The following is a 25,604-nucleotide window of genomic DNA, read 5'->3' as shown; positions in this document are numbered from 1 at the left end:
CCTCCACATTGGCAAATTTGACCCAGACAGTTTTGAGAAAAGCTATGCAGTGAAACCCATGGATAAATTAAAATGCATTCCCTCATTTCTGTGTATGAGTGTACGTATGTATGCATTGCACAGTGCTTTTCAAAAACTGGAGATTTTCCTTCTTAAGCTCCAAAGAGAAGCAATTTTCCCCATGAATCAAAAGAAGTGTAAATAACCCTGTTTTTTGCTTTTGGGGTTACCTACTACTATGTGCTCAGCACTTCAGGTACCTGATTTAGAAAATGTAAAGGAATAAGTTTTTTGAAACTGCATTTTTATTTATATAGAAATTCAAGTACAGTTTAACAAGGACGTGTTGGTCTCCATCCTTTTTATGGTAGTGAATGTAACTCCCACTGAAATCAGAAATAAATCCTGTTATACAAAACAAGTGGTTTTTAAAGACCTTTGATTTTATTGTCCAATGTTGTATCAGAAGGACGGGTACACTTACAACAATTGATGGACATAAAAACAAAAATGTCTAAATATAAATACAAAAATCACAGGGAAAGAAAGTGTATAAAAAGACTTATAAATATATCGTTCTGATTTTTGATAGAGCCAGAATTTACTGCAATTATTTTCCCACTGTCTCTTTCTACTTCAAATTCTAACTAAATTTCCTATACATTTTCAAAACCTAGCTGGGCTTTCTGCTATGTTCCCATCCCTCAACCATCTACTCTTCCTTAAAATCTAAATACAGCTTCAAGAGAACATATTTAATATCCTGATTTTGTCATCTATTATGGTATTTCCCAGTGAGGTTTCTTTGGGTTTGGGGTTAGGAGTAATCTTTCTTAGCCTCAGTTGGAGAACAAAGTTTAAATATTCATTTATCTTTTGGGGATTCTCTGCTATGAAGCTAACTGGTTTTCTGTCTCTACTCTTTGCCATATTCCATTCTTTTCCTTTTTCCTATCCATTTACAATACTTCAGTACTAAGAACTTGAACATTATTCTCCTAAATAACATATATTTCTCAACACACATACATGTATATGTATGTATATATTTATATACATATATTTAATATGTATATATATATATATTTCTAAAATGTCCTTTCCTGCAATATCCACTTATCAAACACTGAGCTATTTTTTTAGATCTGCCAATCCGACCACACAATCAATCTTGCCCACCCAAGCTGGAATATTTTTTTCCACAGTCACATCCAGAGCACTTTATTAATTTGTATTGCTATATATATATGTATATATATATATCAAAGTATTTATATCTAGGTTCACTATTAAATTATTTATAAGCCATCACATTACATAGTGGAAACTGTATCTTTTCCTTTATACTGCTTTCACAACTTTCAAGATACTGAACACAGAGAGGTAGATGTTTGTAAAAATAGATCATTTATTCTACAAACTATTAACCACCAATTATATGCTTAGTGTGGGGCTAAGAATTTAGAACGCAAATATGAATGAGGCACAGAATATAAAATATGTAATTATTTATGGAGTAACATCTACAAGATGGTGGAATAGGAAAACCCAGCCTTTATCATCCCACAGAAACAGCAATTTAGTAACCATATACAGACAATAATGCCTTTATGAGAACTCCAAAATCTAGTTAAGAAGTTGTAGCACCTCAGAGGTGCACAGGGCCAAGGAGAATCACATTGAAATGGGTAAAAAGAGCAGTTTCACTTTATCTACACCCCCCACCCCTCCTTCAAGTCAGTGCAGCTCAGCACAGAAGAAGATACTTTTGGTGATTTCTTCCATGATGGAAAGAGAGAATGAAGTGTGCATCCACTTCTGTCTCACATCACCCAGAGAGCTGAGGGAGTTGGAATGCCTTGGAGCAGCTAAAATAACAGGAGGGACAGCTGAATCTCAGTAGACAGTGAGTACCTCAGCAGCCTGCTTGGGTCTACAGGATTGAGAAATGGCACACAATCCTGAGAAGAATCAGGAAGGAGGGAGAGAAGTAGAGCTTACACCCAACATCCCAGCACTTAGTGTATTTCACTAGGGAAAACTGAAGAGCAGGTGTCAGTACCTGGCACATCTCAGTGGGATTGGGAGAAGGTGCACAATACTAATTTTTCTTCTTCAAGTGTAAAACAAAGTGGAGCTTGTACCCAATGTCCCAGCATTTTGGTGCATGCTCTAAGGAAAGGAGCAGGTGACTCTCAGCACCAATAATGGTTCTGTGGGATTGTAAAAAGGCAAACAATTCTGAGACTTCCACCCCAGGAGGAGTAAAACATGCATATCCATAAAAAAGGTTTGAGATAACGCTCAGAATCTCTAGGTGGGCTGATTGGTGAAGGCTTTACCTTGCCAAGGCCAGTCTTTAAAACTAGAAAAAGTAGCTGCTTCTTTAAATGTACAGATATGAATGCTAAGCTCTAAGGGACACAATAAATTAGAAAAATATGACAGCATCAGAGGAACAAAAAGTAACCAACCCTAAAGAAATCTGTGAATTGCCTGACAAAGGGTTCAAAATAATTGTACACCAGAACACAGATAGGCAACTAAACAAAATCAGGAAAATGACATATGTACAAAATGAGAATATCAACAAAGAAATAGAAGCCATAAAAAAAGAACCAAATGGAAATTCTGGGCTAAAGAATAAAGTAACTGAACTGAAAAGTTCAATAGGGAGCTTCAATATCATAGTCAATCAAAATGAAGAAAGAACCAGAAAACTCAAAGACAGAGGAGTGAAAAGGGAAAAGAGTAAAATTATCCAGTCTGAGGAATGAAAAGAGAAAAGAGTGAAAAAGTGTGAAGAAAGAGTAAGTGATCTATGAGATAACCAATATATGCATTATGGGAGTCCCAGAAGGAGAAGAAAGAGAAAGAGCCAGAAAGGTTATTTAGAGAAATAATGGCCAAAACCTTCCCAAATCAGTGGAGGGAAAAGGAGAGCTAGATTCATGAAGCCTGAGAGATTCCAAAGAAGATGGATCAAAAGAGCTAATAATGAGACACATTATCAAAATTTAGAGTCAAAGACAATTTTGAATACAGCGAGAGTAAGTGACCAATCTTGTACAAGGGAGCCCCCATAAGTTCATCAACATATTTCTTAGCAGAAGCCTTGCAGGACAGAAAGGAATGGGATGATACATATTCAAAGAGCTGGAAGAAAAAAAATGCTATCTAAAAATTCTATATCTGCAAAACTATCTTTCAAAAATAAAGGGGAGATAAAGATGTTCCTAGACAAACAAAAGCAAAAGGAGTTCATCACCACCAGAACTGCCTTATAAAAATGTTAAAGGGAACTCTTCCAATTGAAACAAAAAGACTCTAAACAACAAAATAAAGCATGTGGAAGTAGAAAACACATTTGATAAAGGTAAATATAAAACAAGTACAGAATACTGTATTACTGTAATGGTGGTGTGTAAATCACTCTTCCTTTAGTATAAAAATCAAAACAAAAGAGTATTAAGTATAACAACTACAAAATTTGTTAATGGACACACACTATAAAAAAGATGTAAATTGTGACATCAAAAACATAAAATATGTGGAGGAAGAAGTAAAAGTGTAGATGTGATTGAAGTTTAGATATTTTAACCTTAAAATAGGCTGTTATATATATATATATATATATATATATATATATATATATATATATATATATAATGTTTTGTGTAAGCCTCATAGTAATAACACATATGCACAAAATACCTCTAGAAGTTACACAAAAGAAAGAGAAATTTAAAAAGATATCACTACGAACAGTGAAACACAAAGGAAAAAAAGCAAGGCTGCAAAAGAGGAACAAAAGAGTTACAAGACAGACAGAAAACAATAAAAAGTGGAAATGGTAAGGCAGCCCTTTCCTATTAATAATTACTTTAAACTGAATGGCTTAAATTCCCCAATGAAAATCATAGAATGGATAAATGGGTAAAACACAAGACTCAATTATATATGATCTACAAGCAACTCATTTTAGATTTGAGGACACACATAGGCTGAAAATAAAGGGATGAAAAAAGATATCCCATGCAAATGGCAAACCAAAGACAGCATGGGTGATGGTACTTGCATCAGACAAAACAGACTCTAAGTCAAAAATAGTCACAAGAGACAAAGAGGGACAATATATAATTATAAAGGATAAAATAATCAGGAAGACACAACTATTATAAATACCCAACAGAACAATTCTAAAATTCATATGGAATAACAAAAGACCCAGAATACTCAAAGCAATCTTAAGAAAGAGAAACAAAAATAGAATCATCACACTTTCTGATTTTTAAACATATCACAAAACTACAGTAATTAAAACAGTATGGTGCTTGCATAAAGACAGACATTTAGACCAATGGAACAGAATAAAACTCAGAAATAAACCCACACACACATACAACCAACTGAGGTTCAACAAGGGCACCAAGCATACACAATAAGGAAAGGGTAGCCTCTTCAACAAATGGTTTTGGGAAAGCTGGATAACAACTGAATATGCAAAAAGAAAAGAAAAAGAAAAAGAACTTAGACTTCTCTCATACACCATACAAAAGATCAACTCAAAATGGAATGAAGACTTAAATGTAAGACTTAAAGCTGTAAAACTCCTAGAAGTAAACATAGGGAGAAAACTTCATGACATTTGTCCTGGTAATGATTTTATTGATATGCCACGAAAAATACAGGCCGCAAAAGCAAAAATAGACAAGTTGAACTACATCAAACTAAAAGGTTTCTGCACAGTAAAGGAAACAATCAACAAAGAGAAAAGGAGACCTGTGGAACTGAAAATATTTGCAAACCATATATTTGAAAAGAGATTCATTCCAAAATATATAAAGAACTCCTACAACTCAGCATCAATCAATCAATAACCCAAATATAAAATGTATAAAGGACCTAAATAGACATTTTTCCAAAGAGGACATACAAATGGCCAACAGGTATATGAAAATATGCTCAACATCACTAATTAATAGGAGAATTCAAATCAAAACCACAGTGAGATATCACCTTACACTTGTTAGAATGGCTATTACAATGAAACAAACAAACAAACAGATAACAGGGGTTTGTGAAGTTTTGGAGAAATTGGAACCCTTTTACACTGTTGATTGAAATACAAAATGGTGCAGCCACTATGGAAAACAGTACGTAATTTCCTTAAAAAACTAAAACTAGAACCACCATGTGATTCAGCAATTCCTCTTCTGGGTATACATGCAAAGGAAATGAAAACAGGATCTTGAAGTGTTATCTGCGCTCCCATGTTCATTGCAGCATTATTTAAAGTAGCCAAGTATGAAAACAGCCCAAACGTCCACCGACAAGCACGTCAATAAAGAAAATGTGGTATACACATTCAATGGAATATTATTCAGCCTTTAAAAAGAAGGGAATCTCATCATTTTCAACAACATGGATGGATCTGAAAACATTAAGTGGAATAAGTCAGTCGCAGTAGGACAAATACTGCACAATTCCACTTACATGAGGTATCTAAAACAGTCAAAAGTGTAGATGCAGAAAATTAAATGGTGGTTGCCAGTGGATGGGGGTAGGGAAAATGGGAGCTATTGTTCAATGGGTGTAAAGTTACAGCTATACAAGATGAATTATTTCTAGAGATCTGCTGTAAAATATAGTGCTTATAGTTAATAGTATGGTATTGTGTACCTAAAATTTGTTAAGAAGGTAGATATCAAGTTAAATGTTCTCATCACAGAAGAAGAAAGCAAAGGGACACAGGGAAACTTGGAAGTGACGGATATGTTTGTTATCTTGACTGTGGTGATGGTATCACAGGTGTGTGTATATTTCTAAACACATTAAATTATATACATTAAATATGTGCAATTTTTATATACCAATTACACTTTAATAAAGCCATAAAAAATAAATACCACACTTGAGTCAAACCTCCACCCCCACCAAAATGTAATTTATGAGGAAGTAATTCACTGTGTTGGTGATTGAGGTGTCCAAGGTTACTCTGCTTAATATGAATCTTAAGACCTGAACATGTAGAAGTTGTGAAGAGGGAATTTTAGTAAAAGGAATATTGTGAAAAAGGAAGTAGATACGAGGACATGTGGTATAATATTAGAAATGACCAGTAATAATACTAGAAAGATAGGCTAAGGCCAGCTTTTGAGTGGTGTCATATGCCAAGGAAAATGCTGAGTGTTGCCTACCCAAGAGCAATGCCTCATGAGCTTTTCCCATGTTTGCAAGCCTACATTCAACTACTAAAACTGGAAGTATCAGAATTCTCCTTTCCCAATCTTCCTTGAAACCACAACAAGGAATGTGGTTCTATGATGGACAATAGTTTCTGAGAAGAAATATTCTATAGGGCTTCTGGGAAAGTTGTGTTTTTTCCCCCTAAAACAAAAGGAAAAATCAGGCAATGATCTTATTTCTGAGTTTGATTATATTTTTGTTGTGTTAAGATTGTGATGTCTGGAGCAATGGACCCTGCACCAATGATTTTCCTTTCCTGTATCTTTGCAAAGCAAAGCAAAACAGAAAGTTGGAAATATATGGATCCTGGATAGTATTCTTATTTTGCTGATTTAACCAGCCTTTAAACTCTTTACCCCAAATTTGTTATGCAATAAAATACTTGTCTATATGGCTTGAGCTACTGCTAATTGAAATTCTGTTACTTGCAGCTCAATTTTCTTAATCAATACAATCCTGTAAATATTATGAGGCCACAGAATGGGGCAAAGCAGAAAAGTATCAGAATCAGATTTGTATTTTATAAATATCACTCTCAGCACAGTGAAAAAGACACATAGCAGACTATAAGAATGGACAGGAGATTAGGTTGAAGGTTTTTATAGTAAAATGGGTAAATGGTGAGGGGAATATGAAGTAAGCAGCAAGAGATAAGTTAGAGCACAATTTCCTTAAACGTGCTCCATAGAGTGTTAGCTTTGAAGAATTTTAGTAGGTACTATTGATAAACAGATAAGTTTGGAGAGCAAATATTGACTTGGAAAAACACTAGGTTAAGTCAATTTGTCTGATTTGCTAAAATGCAGTGTAAACTTTTGACTGGGAGGATTGAGTAACAGTATTTCCTATATGTAAAAGAATTTTCACTGAGGCATTCTGTGGAACTAGTGTTTCACAGAACACATTGTAGGGAATTCTAAACTTGGGTTATATTTATTTGATAAAATACCCCAAATCTGGGGACTAAATATTAGATAAAATGCCTCAGTTTCTGTCTTGAGTGGTGGGGTGAATAGTAATATTATTTATTGTGACAGAAATTTTGTGGGAAGATAATTCTTTTTTGGACATGCTGAATTTTGAGTTGCCTGTGGGATAATAAAGTGGGAAAATCTCTGATAGTTATTTGAATATGCGCCTAACGTTCCACAAAAATTTTCCTAGATATGTAGGTAATGATTAAAGTCTTATGAGTAGAATAAATTGTTTTATATTAAATTCTTTAGTATGGGCTTTGATGGAGCTTCCTGCCTAACTGAGGGCATTTGAGGCTTGGAGCACATCCTTTGGACAGTAGTTGCCAGTGAAACGTCTAAGATAGAGAAATGTAGTGTTAGTGCAGGCTGCACGTTTTTAACATAGCTGTTCATCTTACATCCTCTTTCTCTATTGAAAAAGGCATCTTTGAAAAGCATAGACTCACTCCTTAGAGTTTAGACTCACTCCTTTAGAGTGAACTTTGGGCAATGCCATGGAATCTCTAAGGTCTCTCTCAGTCTTGAGTGCAAGCATTTCTCTTATTAACTCCAGCTGAACTTAAAGCAAGACTCTGGAGATGAAAAAACTCAAGTGGCCGTTATGAGCTTTCTGAGCTACAAGACCATATAAATCCAATTAGGGTTATATTTTTAAAGTGGACCAAAACTTAACCTGTTGGTATTTTTGGATGGAGCACCATTTTGTGGACTCAGGAGCAAAGTGATTTGCAAAGACCACTCATTAAACAATCCCTTTCCTTCCTGAAGGCAGTATGAGTGTTTATACCTCTAGCATTCCAGGTCAAAATGCATATCTGAACTCTCTTCTTTCTTAACAAATTACTAGGCTCTAGATGTGACATACCATGGAGAAACTGCTGAACAAAACTGCCAAGTTGGTCATCATCGAAGTCCAATTTACTGAGCACAGCTATCGGCAGTGAGATCACTAACGCTCCCAGCTTTTTAGCTATGTATTCAGGGAATGACCATTGGAGATGCTTAAACCCTTAACACAAAACAAAAACAAGTAGATAGTGATGAAACAGGGAACAGAAAGCAGTGAACTATATATAGAACATATATAGGAGATTATATACAGCATACTTGCCAAGAGGAAACACATTATATAATTTTCCATCCCCAAATTTACTTAAGTTTAATGTTATTTTGGACCGTTACACTGAATGCCTGACATTGTTAAACATGGCAAGAAAGAAACTCAATGAGAAGAAATTCTTACTGTACATCTCAGAATTTTTAAGTCAAATAAAATTAAGAGAATTTAACATTTTCTCACGACACCAAGAATAACTGGTGACTGGGCATATGGTACATTAAAGATGACTCTCAGTTCTTTGTCAGAGCCCCATGAAGAAAAGGTGTTAATTTGTCCTTGCCCTTTCCTTAGGGTTTATTTTTTTGCCTTGTGACTACTTAAACAATAGCACGTGGTGGAAATCACACTGTGTCAGTGCAAGTTTAGCCTTTAAAATATCTAGCAGCTTCTGCTTGCTCACTTTGGGAACAATCACTGTTGGGATGCTACCTCTCAAAATCCATCTGTTGGGAATTCCCTGGCAGTCCAGTGGTTGGGACTCTGTGCTTCCACTGCAGAGAGCATGGGTTCAATGCCTGGTCAGGGAACTAAGATCCCACAAGCTGTATGGCACAGCCAAGAAAGAAACAAAAAAAAACCAAAAATCCATCTGCTGCTCAGAAGCCAATGTCATATGGAGAGCCTGTGAGTGTGAGTTCTGCTCAACAGTCTCAGAGCTCCCAGACAAAAGACAGTATCATCTACCAGCATTCAAGAAAGCCATTTTGGATGTTTCAGCCCAAACAAGTCCCTAGATGAAATAGCCCTAGCTCACAACACACGGAGAACAACTACCTGGCTTGTTACAGAACTGAGGTTTGGCTGCTCACCGCTCAAAATCGAATAATTCAAGAGGCAAGTGTCAGGAGGAAGGAAAACTGCCTTAATCAGAAAAGCCAGCAATCTGGGGAGAAGGTGAACTTGTGTCCAGAGACCAACTCTGAAGATTAAGCTCAACTATGAGAGTTTTTAAAGGGAAAAATAGGGGGAAGAATCTCAGCGAATCATCAAGGCAGGATGTTGGGTTCTGCATCCTTCTCCGTTGTGTGCAGACTGGCTGGATCTCTCTTCAGAGCTTATCTTGCCTGCATGGATTGCTAAGGGGACTATGGGGGCCAGAGAGCTAGTTATTTTTTCACTGCTTAATTCTTCATCCTTACTTCTTTTTATCTAGGAAAAGAATCAACAAGTTAGGCAAGGCATGGTGTGCATTCAGGAGAGCATAAGTCAGGAGTTAGGTTAAATTGCCTAGTGATCTCTTTCCTATAATTAGGTTCTTTTAGGGTTAGAGGGGAACAGAAATGGGCAAACAGGAAAGGGGCAAAAGAGCTGCTTTTAATTCTCCGTTGTCAGACATCATTCCATTTCTATGGGATTAGGGGAGAAGGTCTGTCTTCTTTAACTTCTTTATGCTGACTTAGGGCACCATATTCTCAGAGTAGAAGGTGTCAACCTGGGTCTGTAGCCTCTCTTTGCTGACAGTTTTAGTTGCCTGCTTACATATAAGCAGAGCAAGCTACAACTACTTTGATGCCTACAAAAATATAGATCATTATGAGCAATAATCCCATTCTCTTGAGGCCAGTACTTGGAACTGTGTTAGCCAAAGATTCAGTACCGCTCAAGAGGGAGCAGCTTATGTCATGTCCTCTGGTAGCAGTCAGAGTATCTGTAAAACAACTCAGGAACGTGCATCAGACTCTGAGTCTGTGACTCTATTGTCCTAATCATTAACTGCTCAGTTTTGTACTTGGAGGGGGGTGGTACTGCAGAATCCTGCTCTGTTCCAGTTTGAATGTATGAACTGTATGTAAAGAAAGGAACAATGGGATAAAACAGTTCTAGAAGCTCACCAAATATTTGTATGTTCTCTCCTCATTTCCCAGACATGTTTACAATTAGGTTGTGGCCGTGTGTAGATGTGGTAATAGCCTGTGAGCAAAACTCATGTGTGTCACTTTGAAGATAACACAGACAAGATCTAGGATGACCCTTCCAGTCTCTCTTCCATTGCCGTGGCATGTTGAAGGACATCTGGTTTATAGAGTATAGCCAAAAGATGGAGGAAGATATCTTAACCCGAATCGGACTACGTTAAAAAGCTGAAACCTGGAAGTTTGTTTATTGTAAGCACTAATGTTAATCACCTGGATGAATTGATTCCTGGGAGGAAGTGCTTAGCAACTACTTTCACAAACAGAGGCTAAATAACTAGCATCCCTTATTTCTTCTCCAATATCACACACACACTTGTGAGAGGTATTTACAACTCTTATGTCTTTCAACCCTCCATTTCCACAGTTTAACAAAAAGTTTGCTAATTTGGCCTTACCCTCTGTGTGCTTTCTGAAGGGAAGTAACATCTCTCTGGCTATGGCCTTTTTTCCAACATTAGTGAGTTTATTATCCTACAATCCAGCCAGAAATTACTTTTCCTTCTCTGTTTTGCAATCCCAGTCTATTGCGTTGTCAGCTCCAGTCTCATAACTTGAAATGTTTTCTCAAACTTGTTGGAATAACATTTCTAACTTAAATTTCCAGGGCTGGTGTTTCCCATGATTCACCTTTGCTTCTCCTAATTTAATATCAGAACACTTCCTTTCTTACTGTACATTTCTTCAAAGGAGGCAATATTCCATTTTTAATACAGAACTTACAAAGAGTTTAAGGGCTCATTCACATATGGCCATGTATTTGATTCTCAAAATAACTCTGTGGAATCAGGCGTGAATGGTGTTATTTATACCTTATCCCTGTCTTCCTGATGAGGAAAATGAAGTTCAGGGTACTTCCCCAAACCTCCTAGCTATGACTGTGCACCCATAAATTCTTATTCCAAGTCTCAGTTTTCCACCATACCTTTATTACTTTTTACCAGTTCTCTCATTTGTTCCTGATCCTGTATCTTGCTTGTCCACCAACCATTCATATGAAATCTGACATATTTGAAATCTGTGTCTAAAATCATGTTACTACAACATGCTATAATGCCATGAGTTTTAAGAAAGAAAAAGTTGGAAATCTAAACAGGAACTAGCAAAGGTAAACATAAAGGAAGGAGAAAAAGAGATATTTGAGTTGCTTCTAGTGGCTGTTTATTTATTTGTTTGTTTATTTTGAGTTTGTGTGCACTCACAGATGTTTTGGGGTTTGCTATTAAAACAATTCTACCATGAATGTTCTTGTTCAACTCTTGGTAATCATGGGCAAGATTTTCTCCCAGTCTAAGTAACTGAGCTAGGATTGCCAACTGAAAATGCTGGGAAAGTTAGAATGACAAAAGTCAATTCAAATAAATATATACATACACACGTATATAATATATGTTACATATACAGTATGATACAATTTTGGTAAAATTCAAAAACAAGTAAACAGAAACAATACACACGCGGTAAAACAATTTAAATAAATAATGGAAGGGCAAATATACAACTGAAGACATAGATTACCTCTGGGGGAATGTAGGGAGGTAGATAGCATTAAATGATTGCAGCACACTGGTATTTGGTAATATTTTAGTGGTCAGCTTGGGTGGTGTGTTCATGAGTGTTCAGTTAATCACTCTAATTCATAATTTATATATTAATTATATAAAGTTTGAAAATATTAAATCTATTTTAAAAAATCAGAGGTGACCAATTATCTCTAAAGTTTAAATAGCTAATGAACCATAATGGGCTGCAACTCTATCCACCTACTAAAGAAATGTTTGTATTGTCTATGTATATTAATTTCATGTAAATTCCAATGTCTTCCCAATCAAAAAGGAAACTTTCTGTGGCATGTAGACCTTGAGATGACCCCCTGTGATCCCCATCTCTTGGTGTTCATGCTTCGTGTATTTCCCTCCGCTGGAATGCGGGTGACTTGACACTTGTTTCTAACCAATTGAATACGGATGTCACTCCCATGATTAATTTAGGTTATGTGGCAAAGGTTATAGGGTGTCACTCCTGTAATGGCATCGTGTATATAAGACTCTGCCTTGCTAGCAAACTGGAGCTACAGATTCTCCCTGCAAGCTTGATGAAATAAGCACCCGTGTTAGAGAGACCATGTGACAAAGAAGTGTGGGCCACCATTAGGAACTTCAGATGTACTGGGATCTAAGGCAACTTCCAGCTTATAGACAGCAAAAAGCTGGAGCCCTAAGTCATACAACTAAGGTGGAAATGAATTCCGCCAGTAATCTCCATGGACTTAGACGTAGATCCTTTTCCTAGTCAAGTCTCTAGATGAGAATTCAGCCTGTCCAATACCTTGATTGCAGACTTGTGAGACTCTGAGCAGAGGATTCAGCTAAACCATGCCAAGACTCTTGACTCATGGAAACTGTGAACTAGTAAATAATACATGTGTATTGATTTGAGTTGCTAAGTTTGCAGTAATTTGTTATACAACAGTAGATAACTAATACACTTCTTTAAACTATAACTATGTGATTCATTTCTATATATAGTCACAAACTTAGCTTTCAGAGATCGTTGTAACATTATTTCTAATGTGATCATTTTTATAAAACTATCAAACCTGCAGAAGACATTTTCTTTTTAGCTACAGATACTGACAGCTCACTTCTTGAAAGAAAAGAAGTGATATTCCTTATCATTTCTACCTTAAATGTCATAACACAAGTTGCCTTTTCAAATAGATATTTAATTATTATTTTAGTTTCATATGGCAGTGAATACTAAATTTAAATATGGTTATAGCATAGCGTTTTTTAGTTTAGTTTGCAATTTCAAGCTTAACTTTGGGCTTTGGAGTTTGTATTAGGAGAATATTTTAAAAACTGAATTTTTTCTTAGTCTCGCTATTGATTGATTTCTAAACTGAAGGTAATCATCAGAAAAAATTGGAGATGTAACTAGTCAATTTTATAGTATGGTGGTATCAAATAGATAAAGAAAATCATAAAAAGAATAGTTCTTTTAGTCAAAAGATAAAACTTACTGAATACTATCTAAAAAAATTGTGCTATGACCCAGTATAAAGGAAATTTTATATTTTGGGGCTGTCTGTTCCATATCCAACCCTCTCTCCCACCTCAGTTTGAATGGTGGCGCACCTATTGAAATGGATGGCAAACCCTCAAACGAACATGGAGAATTAAGGAGCCAAGAGAAAGATGGGGAAAAAGTAAATGATGTCACCATGTCCCGGTGATATTGTTCAAGACTCTGGTTTCGTTTCTGACCTGAGTCACATGATCAGAACTCAGCTCTCTATTTTGCGTGTAGGATTTTTGATTCCCGAGAGTATTTCTGAAATAAAATGGCAGCCTCATCTTGTTAATGACAGATAGATCTCTCTATGATGCAAATTGTGATAGGAGGTGGTCCTAAAAAGCAATGGTACCACCATTGGTTCATTAAGATAGCATTTGGAGAATTGCATTAAATGGAATACATTGCAGTAAGTGAAACTATGGAACATAGAGCTCTATTAGAAAACTGCAAGCATCTGAAGGAATAAGGTTAAAAATTATTACCAGTTCAGTGTTACAGCTATGAAGGTGAGCTGTTCATGTCTCCTTTCAAAAGACGATCTGCTACAAGAAGATCAGCTGAAGCCCCAACCTTTCCAAGGTCTGTCTCCGCTTTCAAGTCAAGGCCACATACTTTCTGGGCAGACTCTGCCCATGACTGAGCATGGTGCAGATTCAAGGGCTCACCATTTCCGGTCATCTCGGCTTTCCTCCATGGGTGATCTGTGCACTGGGAACTCCCTGGTGGGCTGGCCGAGACTTTCTCAGAGATGCACTTAGTCACTTAGTTCTACCCAATCTTTCTTCTGTCCTCTCTTTTTATAAGTGTGAGACCAGTACCACGGTCAGAAGTCTTTCTCTTCCTACTTGTGCTTTGCCTTTCTTTCTTTTCCCTCTTAGGAATTACCTCCAATAACTCTCTTGCACTTATGTTTTCCTTTTGACACCTGTTTCCCAGAGACCCAGAGCTGTCACTTGGGAGTCGTTATTGATCTTTATGAAATAAAGAACTTGTAGCTTCTTCATTTTTTGGTGGATAGGGGAGAGAGAGAGAGTGAGGACATGGATATGTGTGAGCTTCTTTATAACTAGCTCAAGGAAGATACTAAAATGGTTGAATAACTGAAATCAGTACAAAACACAACTACTGCAACAGAAGTAGTTTCCTTGCTTATGAAAAGCTACTTACAGAAAGTTAGCTGTCAATCGAAACCCATTTCATTTGATTGGGCAGAGGGATAATAATACCCTGTAGCTATTTAGCCAAAGAAAATGGCATTCTAAATATCTGTAAAATTCCAATACACTGTGTGATATAACAAAACTAAGCTACCTCCTCATAATAATTATTATTAAAATTTAGATTATATTCCATTCGCTCAGGTCAGAAAATTCTCCAGTTTTTGCTTTGGAAGTTAACCAACTTCCTATGGGTTATTTACTTGTTTAATAATACCTCAGAAATTACTAACTGTTTAGAGACTAATTACCAATGAGAATGTGTATTACCATAGGTTTCTTCAAAATCTAAGGTCTGTAATATTATGAATCCATGATTAAACAATATACATACCATGGGAGAAAAAAGATTGTAACTCCCCTCTAGACTGTGAGATATTTGAGGGCAGGGACTGTATCATATTTATCTGTATGTCCAACTTCTGAGAGTACTTAGGACTTAGTAGGCAATCGTGAAAGGATCCCTAAATCAAACTGAAATCCAATTTTTGGTTATTTTGTGCCAGTGAATTCAGGCACAAAATAACTTTATTGCACTAAGTTTCGCTGACATTGATGGCCAGTATTTGCCATGAGAATTGGATGGGAGTATTACGGTTGAATGTCGATGTGTATTATTTGAAGGATCTTCTATTTCTTTCACTTTGTCAGGAACTTACAGGAGGATTTTGACTTGTGTGTAACTAAAATAGGAGAAAGCATTTATAGGTCTGGCTTGGACTGCAGCTGTTTGGAATTACATCTAATTGCTTTGCTGCTGCTATTTTTATCAGCCTGCTGAAAGGATTTTTCTAAAAGCTGGAAGAGAGAGAGCCTAAATTAAAGGGGTTAAGCTTCTAAACTGCTGTGATCTACAGTCAGTTAGAAGTGACAAATTGTAAGCAAAAGATAATCTCTTCCACTTACAGAAATGCCAGCCCAAATATCATCTGTAGAAGGACTTCAGCAACTTTAATATATTCATGTTTGAGAAGCAGAATTTAAAAATAGGCATTTGTGGATCTTTTAAGTCCCTGTTGCTTTATAGATTTTAACTATGCCCCTTAGCAAGTCTTTTCAGCTGTGGTCTGAAGGTTTATGTGGAAACTTTGCTTTCATGGAGATTTATGGAAACTCTGCACCACAGAGTTAGCTAATACCTGGCTTCCCAACTTCATGCATCTTCCACACAATGGAAATCACAGCTTGTGAGGTAGAGGACCTTGAATCCATTAGGAAAGTTTTAAGCTGTAGATAACGGTACGCTCTACCAAATCTGGCTTTAAAAGAGAAAAAATTTTAACTACAAACAAAGTATGGAGTATATATATATATTTAAACAGCACCTAAACTATATCAGGAGTGTGGGTATTTTTGCTCATCTCTCATCCTTCCCTCTTGGGCCCACAATGGCAGCTACAGCTCCAAGCAACAGGATATCACCACATCCCATCCTAAACAGGAAGGGAGGGAGACATGTAGAAAAGAGATTTTTCTTTTGTTAAGAGGTGAAATCCTTCTTAGATTTCCCAAGTATTCTCTCTTTATGTCCAATTAGCTAAAATCAGATAATACGGCCATCTCTGTGTACAAGGGCAGCTGAGAAAGGAGGAGATGACAAAGAAAAATGAGATACATAGTTATAATTGGCTTGGATAAAGCAAGTTTAATTCCATGAGTTTGGTTGCAGTTTTCATTTTAAAGAAATCTGAGGATTGTTAGCAAGGGAAATAGCTATAGGACAGCCTTGCAAGAATGTTTGCAAACTCCTGGTCAATCCTGTGATTGTCTTAATTTGGAGGAGAGTCAAGTGAATTTCTCCACCTGTCTCCACATATCCACATACTGATACTTGTTCCGTATAAAAGGACCAACAGAAATCAAATTAAAACTAGTGAAAGTTAGCAACAAGCACACAAAACTTTTCCGTAATCTTATCACAAAAAAAGAATCTGTGTTCTAACTCACATATTACTCTTAACTTGTTCACATTGTTTTTACCCAATTATAATCTTAAAGTCTGTATTTTTTGCATTCTGCTGTTTTCATTTGATATAAATGTTTTCCCTTTTCCTAATAATTTTATTAATTTTCACTTACTAGCTTCATGGTTTTCATGGATTTTGGGCCCCAAGTATACGTGACAATTTTCTATGATTGCAAGTCAGTGTATCATAGAAGAAAGCCACCTAGCTGGTTGATCATGAGCTAAAGCATAATCCTACCTAGTCAAAACTTTCAGTTATACCACTAACAAAGTGGGTGACCTTTGCCAGTTATTTAACTTTCCTGAACTACAGTTCCTGCATCTGTAGAATAAAGTTAATAGACCATAAAGTTGATAATAATGAACTGTTATTAATATTTAAGTATTAAGTAAATTTGTATTAATTTAATAAGTAAAGTTAATAATAATTGAACAAAATACTTCCCATAAATTACTTAATATGCCTCTTGTGTAGTTCAATATGGTAGTTATACATGGTTACTTAAATTTAAGGTTAAATTAATTAAAATGAAATAAAATTAAATATTCAGTTCCTCAGTTGTACACTACATTTCAAGTGCTCAGTATTCACAAATGGTTACCATATTCAACAGTGCAGGTAGGAAACATTTACATCATCACAGAATATTTTATTGGACAACACTGGCTAGAATATACTAAGAGCTCAGTAAGTAGTTATGCATTTACTTTTTCCTTCTTCTGAATGTCCTTGGGAAAACATCTCTAGGAGTGTCATTTCCACATCAAAGAATATGGACTTACTTATGGCCAAGCTCATAACGTTTAAAATCATGATATTTATATTTAAGTAGAACTGAACACCTGTCAAAATGCCTTCGCAAGTATTTACACTCTCTGCAAGCAGAGTATTTTTATATTTTAATTACTGAACCACTAGTTTAAAATAATAGCACACAATAGACACTCAACGGCGTGAATAAATGTTTGAATGAATAATAATGAAATGTTTTTAATTTCAAGTGAAATGTCTGAGAAAGATCCCTTCCATTTTACAGATGGAAATGTTGAATTATTCAGTGAGTTATCAACAAATTTCAAACAGAGTCCAGGTGTTCAGGCCTAGTTTTACTACATAGTGTCATTAACAGATTTTCCAAAACGGGATTATAGAGAAAGCAGTATTGTTTCTAAAAATCAATATAGACATTTCCATCTCTATTCTGTGACAAATGTGTCTGAAATTAGTGCTTAGAGCAGTATATGTATATCTATCTGTTTATCTATATAGAGACATGCATATATTACATTTATAATATATATGAACACTACATTTATATTTAGTCTTGTATCTAAAGTAATACTCAACAATATTAATATTCTATTATGATCAGGAGACCCAGGATTCTAAATACTGCTCGAGTCATATCCATGACTTTGAAGATCATAAGGGAAATTTGTAAACAAAAAACAATCACAATGGAAATTAAAGGCTGATTTTATTGTTGACTGGCTATAACTACAATGCACAGCATTTTGGAAAGGTGAGCTGGAATTTGTGATCTCACTCAAAGCCTGAAAGGGTATCTTCTTCCTCATGTGTCTAAATGTTACCGTAAGTCAGTTTTCACAGGCTGATTGATTACCAAGCGACAGTACGCTATGAGAAACAGAAATATTTCAAGATGGCAGCCTCAACTGTCTTTACTCATCTTACGGCATAAACAGAAGATCCTAAAAGTGAGCTCCAGAGAGATCCCTAACTTCCCTCAGAGAATGGCTTCCTGCTTTGTCATCCAGGGGACAAGAGGAAGGAGAGAGAATACAGAAAGATTACATCCATGTCTACGTGCATCACCTTTTAATGCACAGTCATCTTTCCCACTAGTAAAATGGTCTTATTAGATTTCCAAAGTATGACTCAATGCAATGACTGCTTCTTCACTGGGGAGGAACTGACAGTGGGGTGACATGGAATGATGTATCTTCCCTCTTCCACACCGCCATCAAGGAACCAGCAGTCTTCTTGATCTCTTAACGAGATTTTATATTTACTCAGAGGTGTGTCTAACTTTGCTTAAACAACGGCATTTACCTAAAAGTATCTTTTTGAAGTGTTTTTCACTGACCAGGGGACAAGGGACAAATGTTTTTTAAATGTCAATATTATATGGGCTTTGCTGCAGAGCAGACGTTTGTGTCTTCCTAAAAGTCATATGTTGAAGCCTAATCTCCAATGTGATGGTATTTGGAGGTGAGACCTTTAGGAAGTGATTAGGTCATGAGGGCACAGGGCCCTCATGAATGGAATTAGTGCTCTTATAAGAGAAACTTGGAGAGTTCCCTTGCCCCTTCTGCCACATGAGGACACAGTGAGCAGTGGGCTGTGTGCAGTCTGCAAGAAGGCTCTCACCAGAACCCGACCATACCGGTACCCTGATCTCAAAATTCAAGCCCCAAGAACTGTGAGAAATAAATGTCTGTTGTTCATACGCTTACCCAGTCTATGGTACTTGGTTATAGCAGCCCAAACTGACAAAGACAGACTGGAACTACATTTAAGTAGAAATTGACAGAAACTATTTACGCAGATGTTTAAGTCCCACATGTACTGAATGGCTGAAGCCTTGTGACATACAGGAGGCTCAAAGAATTATGACCCATCATTCATTAAAACTGTATGGGTGTTGACTGATCTCTGTGTCAGATGTCATCCCAAGAGAAATCATTCATTTTTTGGCTCCTAAGCCATTTCTGGATGCAGCAAAACAAAGCCACCTTTGGACCCTTGTCACTCCAATGGTTAAGACTCTGAGCTTCCGCTGCAGAGGGCATAGGTTAGATCCCTGGTTGGGGAACTAAGAGACCCTGAATGCTGTGCAGCATGGCCAAAAAATTAGAAAAAAAAAAAAAAAACTGAAAACAAAGCCACCTTCTTCCTGAAGGAGTCTTCACAGATTAAATATAATCGTTTTATTTTACAGTTGGAACATTGTTTTTAATCTTATTTTCATCCATTGCTGATTGCTGTATGGACCAATTTAAACATACACCATGAGGTACATTTTCTGTACGGACGTATGTTAACATTTATCTCATACATATAACGCTTTCAAATCAGGCAAAACAGTGAGGATCGATTTGGTCTTGGTCATTTTCCTCTCAAACCTGTAGAAATGGTGAGACTAGATATTGATAAAAAATTATGAAACTTTACCAAAATTTTCTGAAGAACAAAGTCTGTTGGCAACCATGATCACAAATAACTAGTGCAATAAATCCTGATTCTTCTGTTGACATAATTTTGTACACTAGCCTGGATTAGGAAATGTATCCAGGCTTTTAATAAAAAAAATATAGAGTTGGACTTCTATTATTTATGACAAATTATTATTGTCTAACTCCACACTTTTTATAATAACGATGCTGATATATCATTATTTCAGCTTGGTAACCACTGGGTGATACCTATCAAATGATAAGACATATCACTTCTGTTTATAAATTACTGCATCAAACACAAAATAAAACAGTTCTGTGGAGTTAATAGTCAAGGATTATGAAGCCTCTAAAGGCAAGGACATGTATGTATGTGTATATTTGTGCAGTAGTTGATAAGCAGTGGGGGTGGAAGAAGAAATCTACTGCTGATTGAATATCTACTGTGTTTTAGGCACTGTCCTGGGTATGTTACACTTATTCTTTTATTCTCAGAATACTTTTCACTAATTATATTTGAGGGGTTAATCCATCCAAATACAGCAATATTTTGTCATGAAAAACATTCTGATTCAGTTCACTCGGTGGCATTAAAAGCGATTCACATTTCATCTTTTGGCAATGCCTTTAGTTTTTGAAGTTAGTATAAATGAGTATAAATGCTGCTTAACTACAAACAAATCTTTTAGTCTCAGAGGGAGACTGAAATTAGCATATCTAGTAAACATCCTTAGTTTGAAAAAAAGCAATTTTTGTTTGTGGTTTCTAGATAAAAACGTGTCTGTGTATACTCATACAAATGTGTTGTCACAGTATATTAAAACTAATACCTTATATGATTTCAAATGTAGTGTGTACAGAGGTATATTAATCTGCTAGGGCTGCCATAACAAAATACTACAGACTGGGTGGCTTAACAACAGAAATTAATTTTCTCACAGTTCTGGAGGCTGGAAATTCCAGATCAAGACAGCAGTTGGGGCTTCCCTGGTGGCGCAGTGGTTAAGAATCTGCCTGCCAATACAGGGTACACGGGTTTGAGCCCTGGCCCAGGAAGATCCCACATGCCACGGAGCAACTGAGCCTGCGCTCTAGAGCCTGCGCTCTAGAGCCTGTGCTCTGCAACAAGAGAAGCCAAGACAATGAGAAGCCCACGTACCGCAACGAAGAGTAGCCCCCGCTTGCCTCAACTAGAGAAAGCCCATGAGCAGCAACGAAGACCCAATACAGCCAAAAATAAAAACAAACTAATAAATAAATTTATAAAAAAAAAAAAAAAAAAAAGACAACAGTTGGCTCATTTTCTGGTGAGAGCTCTCCTCTGTCTTGCAAATGGTTGCTTTCTCGCTGTGTTCCCATGTCTTCATCTCTCTTCTGCATGTAACAAGAAAGATCTCTGGGGTCTCTTCTCTTCTCTTCTTACAAGGGGACTAACGCTATTGAATTTGGGCCCCACCCTCATAACCTCATTTTATGTTAATTACCTCTTAAAGGCCCTGTCTCCAAATACAGTCCCAACTTAGGGCTTGATAACTGCAGGACTCCCAGCACATAACTGTCCAAACCCCACACTAAGGGATTGGCCAAACTCTGGCATGGTTTCCAGCCACATAAGCCATGCTTCTAGGATGATCCCAGAGCCCCCATTAAATTCCTACCTGCAAAAGCTCAATGCAGCTGGAGAATTTACTATTTGTTCTAGTCAACACTGGAGGCTAGACCCCTGACTTCCCTTTCTTAGAGCATTTACTAAAAAGGGCTCACAATTGTGAATTTGTATCTCTCACAAGGTGCCTTTTTTAAGGACCTGAGAGCCATTCCACTGAAATGTGCTCTTCAAGAAGAATAGAGCAGAATCCTAACTTCGATAGCTGCCCGCTCACAAACACAGGTGACCAATCACATTACACTGACCAACCCCTTATGACTTTTCCCTTCTCTGACTCCACTGAGACCCCACTCTCCCCGCTTCCTTCTTCTTCTTCCTTTAAAGCACCGAATCTCACCTCTGCACAAAGCAGAATGGAGCTGAGCTGCCGTCAGCAGTTACTGAGTAAAATCTGTTTTCCCACTTTCACTAATGTCTGTCACGTTTATCGTGGACAGCTTCAACATATGTCATTCAGTCCATAAGAGGGGAGTAGCATTAAAACCACACACAGGCAAGTTCAGGTCTACCAGAAGTGAATACAAGCAAGTACATTTTCTCGCCTTCCCAGGAAGGAAGTTATCGATTATTTCCTGCTCTATCCTTGCCTAGAATTTCTGTCCATATGTGTGATCAGTCAACTCAGCACTCTAATTACCCTTTTGAGGGATGACCTTTCTTCATTCAACATAGACCAATTAATCTAGGTAACTCGGGGCTATGAAAGCATCTAATTTCTTGAAAGCAAAAGAGCGAAACATTTTTCTTACTGCGCCAGGTTACCTGATCGCGGTTATGGCAGCTTGGATGCTAAAGGAAGCTAACTCAGTGAGATGGGCAGGCAGGAGGTTGAGTAGGGAATACTCTTGGAAGGGAAGGAAAGGAAGCAGGATTGGGTGGAGGAGAAGCTGGGCTGCAGCACAGTGTCACTGGGGGCTTCAGTTGATGCCACTGGGAGTTCTGGAGCTACCATAACACTTTAACGTTGTGCTGAGTTAGGATGAGGGGAAAGCCCCATGCCAGTCATTTTACACAGGCTCCTCCAATTAGGGAGAGTGCAATCCGCATAGGGGCTGTCAGCCAGGGCTTTCTATTGACAGCATTCTCAGAACATGGGTGAGGAGGCCCTTCATTTCTGAGGGGGAATGTCCATGGTGCATACACATCAACCACAATGCCCAGTGGCAGATCACTTTCTGAGAAACTGCGTCTTGAGCTAATAACACAAGAGAAGACAGAGTGGTCAGAACTCATTCATCCTAGTGACAAAAGGGCTAGATCTCATGAACATAATGTTCAGCAAAAGAAGCCGGACACAAATGAGTACATATCATATATTTCCATTTTCCTAAGATTTAAAAAGTGGCAAAATTAACCTATGGGTGTTAAAAGTCAGGATGATGCTTACATTTGGATTTTTTAAATTTCGTAGAGTTTTTATCATAAATTTTTGTTGGTATTTATAATCGTAACAAGTTTTAAGCACAAATAATCTATACCTGATTTTATGTGTGTATATAGGAAATATAATAATAAATATTAAGTTATATTTATTAAATACATATTTATATCTTTAATATATATATTTATATAGTTAGTCAGAATTAGAATGCCAAGAGAACTTTTATTTAAGAAGACTCCATCAGTTTTTCAATCTTTTAAAATTCTGTTTGTAGAAATTCAGTTAGGCAGAGGCCAAAGTTTAGGCAGACAGGTATAAGCAGGAAGGAAAATGAAATCTACATTACCTGGGCTCAAAGGGAAAATGTGGAATCAAGACTGAGGGACCTGAGAAAAAGGCTGGCAAAGACAATACTAAATGCTAGAAACAAAAGCACAGAGCTGTCATATGAGGTTTGGGGGTGATTTTTTACAGAATAATAATAATAGTGCCATATACTGAGGACTTTCATGGGTCAGACATCCTGGCCCATGCATTTTAAAATGCTTTTTAAAAATATTATCTAGGGGCTTCCCTGGTGGCACAGTGGTTGGGAGTCCACCTGCCAATGCAGGGGACACGGGTTCGTGCCCTGGTCCAGGAAGATCCCACATGCCGCGGAGCGGCTAGGCCCGTGAGCCATGGACGCTGAGCCTGCGTGTCCGGAGCCTGTGCTCCGCAACGGGAGAGGCCACAGCAGTGAGAGGCCCGCGTACCACAAAAAAAAAAAAAAAAAAAAAAAAAAAAATTATCTACAATTTGCAGAACAAAGAAGCTGATGTTTTCACCTGAAGTTTTACTGAAGCAGCCACTGAAACACAAAGTGGTTAATACATCCAAAGTCACAAAGCCAAGTGTTTCAGCCAGAATTCAATCCAAGTCTGTTCCAAAGAGAGTTTCTACTCTTTACATTATCTAATAAACTAAAAGTGATTATATATACACATATATAAAATATGTATACATTACATGTATATATACGTATATATACAATATGTATATGTGACAATAATAAATGTACTTAGCCACAACAGCTGTGAAACAAGCCATAAGAAAACAGACAACTTAAGTCAGAAATTATCTGACTGAGAAGTCATTCAATTCTGAGGCCATTCTGCTCAGACATTGCATATATTTTGGTTTCCTTTCCTCATTTTAATCAGCAGAGGAGTTTACTAGGAAGAAAGAGCCTCAGTTTCCTAACTATTATAACACACCTGAAGTCATCATTTTTGTTTATTACATCATAATCATCTCTACTTGCCACCAATTGTACATTCCCAAAGAGGAAATTGTGATTTCAAGCAAAGTAAAGACAATGAAGCAGAAACAGATGTGCTACTAAAAGAGAGGCATCCTATTATCCTGAAAATGTTCTCCATAATGAAGAACAAGGGAAAAGAGATCAGAAGGTATTATCATATTTCAAAATAGTGTCTGTTCTAGCAGCCAGATTATATTTAAATAGAAAGATCTGCCAACGTTTCCATGTACCCTTCATAGTACTTTATGCTTGACACTTTGTTTTCTAAAGAAACTGCAAAAAATTAGAAAAAAAAAAATCCCTCTGCAGCATTTTTGGTAAATCGTTTACTGCAGCCTTTGCAACATTTTTTTCTCTTCTGATTCTCCTTAGTCACAGCACAGCAAGTTGACCCTACTTCCAATTAAGATATTTCTGTTTGGTTCTGACTCCTTCATTTCCAAGACCTCTGTTGGATTGCACCACCTGCTGCTTTAAAGGCATTCCTAAAGTATTTGTCTTCTCACCCTAAGAAAGGAGACATTGACAGAATGGGAAACTGTGGAATGATTCACATTGTTCTTAAAAACAGATGCTTGCTTACACAAAGTCATTCATGAAGCAGATCTTGTTCACTTAATATGTGTCAGACATTTGACAGGCTAATAGTACAGAGAAAGAGATCTGTTGCACACACTCACAGCAGCCATAGTAGAACGAGGGAGACAGATAAGGTAATAGACAATCACAAAACGGTGTGATTAATGCTAGAAGAGACGTATCCACCCTGTTCCTTGGAAGCTCCCTGTAAATACAGGCTAAGAGGCAGATCAGAGCAATTGGAGAAGACTAAGAATGAACTAAAAAACACTGTTGCAAAGGTACAGAGATAAACTGATCTCAGAGAGACAGCAGTGAGCAGTCTTGAAGCAGGATCTTAGTTCCCTGCCCAGGAATTCAACCTGGGTAGCCTGGGTGAAAACCGGGCATCCTAACCACTAGTCTACCAGGGACTAGAGGCTAGAAACAAATTTACCCCGGTTCCTGCCACCATTTGAAAGCAAGAATGTTTCAAGGAAGCAAAACCTGTAAAAACAGGTACAAAGTTTATTATTAGAGACACAGCACAACAAATGGGAGAGCACACAGAGAAATGGTTTATTTATTCAAGATGGAAGCAAGGCAGAGATGCACACCCAGAGAGAAAGGGTGTGGGCATCCTCCTTAATGAGGAGGAGTGCAGTAAAGAGGCAGTTAAATCATTTATATAGGGGCAGTTCTTCTGGGTCTTTGTTCTCCTCTGGCCAACTATCTCGCTTCTTTTCCCATGTCTGACCTAAGGGCCCTTCCCAATATGTGTGTGCATCTTTTTGCCAAGATGAGTTCTAGCATGAGGGCCTTTGGGCAGTTAGCCGAACTTATTATGGCCTGGTGTCCCTTCACTTTTTGACCTCCAAGGAGCCTTTCTGTGCTAGTGCACTTGGGGAGGTTTTCTTGACCTCAGGAGTGATAGGTGTGGTCATCTTTTCTCTTTACTCCAGCAGAGCTCAGCTC

Source organism: Phocoena phocoena, chromosome 4 (genome assembly GCF_963924675.1).
Source record: "Phocoena phocoena chromosome 4, mPhoPho1.1, whole genome shotgun sequence".
Lineage (NCBI taxonomy): Eukaryota > Metazoa > Chordata > Mammalia > Artiodactyla > Phocoenidae > Phocoena > Phocoena phocoena.
This window is presented reverse-complemented; position numbering follows the sequence as displayed.